Source organism: Papaver somniferum, chromosome 7 (assembly GCF_003573695.1).
Source record: "Papaver somniferum cultivar HN1 chromosome 7, ASM357369v1, whole genome shotgun sequence".
NCBI classification, from domain to species: domain Eukaryota; kingdom Viridiplantae; phylum Streptophyta; class Magnoliopsida; order Ranunculales; family Papaveraceae; genus Papaver; species Papaver somniferum.
The window spans coordinates 141,574,176-141,578,147 of record NC_039364.1 but is presented as its reverse complement, the minus strand read 5'-3'; positions in this window follow the sequence as shown (position 1 = coordinate 141,578,147).

Sequence of the window (3,972 nt, the reverse complement as noted above, 5' to 3'; positions counted from 1 at the left end):
CTTGTTTAGATGCAATCATAAAGCCGAAGCTAAATGCTTTCATCAAGGAGTTTATAAAGATACAAGATAACTCCTATAATATTCCACAACCGCACTCCCCACAAAGATTTGGCAATTAAGAACAAGTTCAATTAAGAACTCTCCCCCATATAATGTCATTCCCGAAAGAACAACAAGAGCGACCTTAATTTCAAAAGAAAAAAAGGATTTCTTTGGACATAACAAATCATATACGAATATGAATTTGAATCCAAAAATACTCAATTAGATTAATCACAAGAGAACCCATAATTAATCTAATCGGAAATTTACAACCAAATTAACCACAAAAAGTGATGAATTTAATTGATCATGCTCGACATAAGAGAACTAACGGAGCCTCACAGTATATACATAAAATTATGGATCAGGGAAGATCAATACTGCGGAATATACAAGGATTCATTCTATTTTCCATCACTATTGCACAATGACATACAATAGACATAATCCTTGTCAAAAAAATTCATCCTATCTTCCATCAATAATGACATAATAGGCTTCAAACTTTTGTGATGTAAAAAGTCCATTCATTCCTTTATCAATACATGCATATCGACATATGAAAGACTTAATTTTTGAAAAGGTATGGGACAATCACAGTTCACGGATGCAAACACATATATCCCATAACAAATTGCAATATATAAAACCATAAGGATGAATACCGCAAAAATCATCTTCTAAACAATTTTAGAATTTAAACAAATAAACCTAAAAACATGAAGATGAAAATGTTGGACATAGCTATGTGTAATCACAATAATGGCTATTCCAAACTCAAGTTATTCTTCTAAGGATATTTAATGTTTGGTACCTGGCAAATGACCAACACATTGCTTTGGTACCCAACATTTTAAATATTAAAGGTTGGTACCTAGATCCGTTAAAGACTGTCAAGTCAAACGGTTGACTTAACCAAATTTATAATTGTAACAAATGTTATTATAATTAGTCTTATATAAATTGGTCCGCGAGTTATAACCCCAAAGGTGTCACTATCCATCCACAAAAAACCCATGAAAACAAAAGTAACACAAAAACCCCAAAAAAACAAAAGTAACACAAAAACTCCAAATTTCAATATTGGTTTCATCAAATTTTATTTTGGTTTCATCATTTTTTTGATGAAACCAAAATAAACTTTGATGAAACCAATATTAAAATTTGGGGTTTTTGTATCAATTTTGTTTACGATAGAGTTTTAATGGATCCCAACATTTGAGTGGAGTTTTTGTACCACAAGTTTGGTCGCCTTGGGTTTTTATGACTAGTTTTGCATATAAATTATAACAATGACTATGTTTTAACGTCCCGTTATAAAGCTTCAGTCGTGTCAAAATCTGAACATGACACTTCAATATACGACCAAGATTAAATGTTTCTAATAAAACCCTAAAGGTAAAATTTCGGCCAGTTTCATATCGTTTCTTCCGCATGTCTCTGCAACTCCCAAAAACGATTAAAAGTCAATCAATCAACTCACCGGTTTCCATTAGAGTCTTTTGCAGTGAAATATCTCTCTTGATTCCGTTAGATTATCAAAGCAATCCACAATCCAAAATCACCATCTTTTATTTTGTAATCTCAAACCCTAATATTCAATCCAAAATCAACATTTTCTTCTGATAAAAAAAAAAGATGAATTGGTAATCGACAAGGGGAATTCAACAATAATTGTAGTGAATTTTATGTCAAGTTTGTAGTGAACTTTTTTAGGTTTTGATTTTATCTTTTGAATCTTCTCAGGATTTAATCAACTAGGAAATAAGGTTTGTTTATGAAGAGTTTGGATTGTGGATTTGATAGTTGATTGAGTTTAGAAAAGGGATCTTGGTGGGGATATTGATCCAATTACGTGTATAAAATTGAATTTGGGTTGATTGTCTGAGTGGAGATATCGGTAATTGGTCTTTGTTGATTTGATTTTTAGTTCATTAATGGGGTTTGAAATGATCACGTGAAGTTGCGGATGGGTTTTAACTGTATTTCGATTATGATGGATGTTAGTGGTGGTGGAGATGTGGTTGTTGGTATTTTTTCTAAATCTGTGTGTTCTTATTATTTTTGAACAATGTTGAAATGATTTTATTTCTTGATTTCTGTTATGAGTTAATGAATTGGGGAATTCAACCTTCACGACCTGTTTGCGACCATCGTGCTTGTGGTATGGGATGAAGCAGCTGTTATACTAGATAAGTTGCGAGGGAGTTTTTTTTTTTTTTTTTTAAAGTTTTAACGGTAGTTAACACTGTTAACGAAAAAATGTTTATTAATAATTTTAATTATTTAGTTAAAAGATTGTTAAGTCAACGGTTTGACTTGACAGTCTTTGATGGATCTAGGTACCAACCCTTAATATTTGAAATGTTGGGTACCAAAGCAATGTGTTGGTCATTTGCCGGGTACCAAACATTAAATATCCCTTCTTCTAAACAAAACAAGAAAATATAAGATTTACTAGATAAATTAAGAATCAAAGTTCATTGAGAACTTCATACCTTTCAATGAATCCACCAAAGAAGGTGTCACTGATTTTCTTTACCCTCTTGACCGTAGATACACCATGTTCGTGAGTTAGAACACCAACTTTACGATCAACAACCCGAGCAAGCCGTTTAGCCTTGACCCAGTCCATGATGAGTTTCTTTTGATTCCGTATCAGAATATCCTGATTAGTAAGGATGCTGGCCTGACCATCTAAGAGTTGGTTTATTTTCAGTTGAAGATTTGCAAACTCGACCTTTGAATCGTTTTGAAAACGTATTAAATCCTTGACAAAATGATCAATCTAGGAGTTGTGATCCTTTCTTTCAAGCATCTTCTTTAGAACCATCTCTTGAATTGGTTCGCGTTCTTGAGTGTCTTCCTCCATATCAAGATGCACAATCTCTTGATATTTTGTAGAGTTCTCCATGTAATTTCTTTGTTAGGGATGGAAAAACACAATATAGAGTAATATATATGTGTATATAAACAGGAGAATGAAACTCTTATTTTGGAAACCCTATGAACTCACAAGAGGAGGACGTGAACGTTTGTGGACCGTCAGTACAAAAAAAAAAACTTAACAGAGAAATAATATACAACATACTTGAGCATTTCTCAATAATTTTCCTTGCATCTCTCAAGTTAGAAACAAAAAAAACAATACCTGGAATCAGGTGGTAGAGTGAGAAATAATCCCACTATGATCATTGAGAAATGAGTTGTACATATCATCGGACAGCTTGATCTTTGTGTTCTTCGCCTTTCTTCTGTTGACACACATCCCAGAAGAGTAATGTTAGAGCATTTCTCGGTCGACCTCGCATGTGTTGCTATCTCAAGCATGTTTGTCAATGTTAGTGGTCAAAACTATAAGTCTTGATTTCTACTCTATTATAGCTAAGTCTCGGACTAGGATAGAAAGTGTAGTTGAGCTCAAGGACTTCATGGAAATTCATCATACAAGTATAAGAACTACTCAAGGAGCCGATGAAACATCTCGACAAAAAGGTATATGAAGACTTGAACTTATCTATCACTCGAAAGTCTATCTACTCTATCTCCTGCTTCTTGAGACAAAAAGTCGTATGCTATATATATAGATTTTATTATACACATTTGGTATTTCGAGCCGAGTATACCTCGCCTATCTATATCTCGAAATATGTGTTGGTAATTTTTTCGCTTCGATCAAGTTTATCTTTACCTAGTATGTTTCAATCATCTTGAAAATTGCTTCGACGAGAAATGGTGTAACAATTATATAACGTCCTCTAAGAATGTTTCAATGGTTGGAATCAGAGTTTAGATTACATAACCAATGATGGAAATAAGTATTGTTGTGGAAACACATATGTGCATAAGTCCTATCCCTTGAACTAAAGTTTGCGAACTTTGTTGATCAAGAGAAACCGGAAGAATGGCTAGTTGCCAAGTCCGCGAACT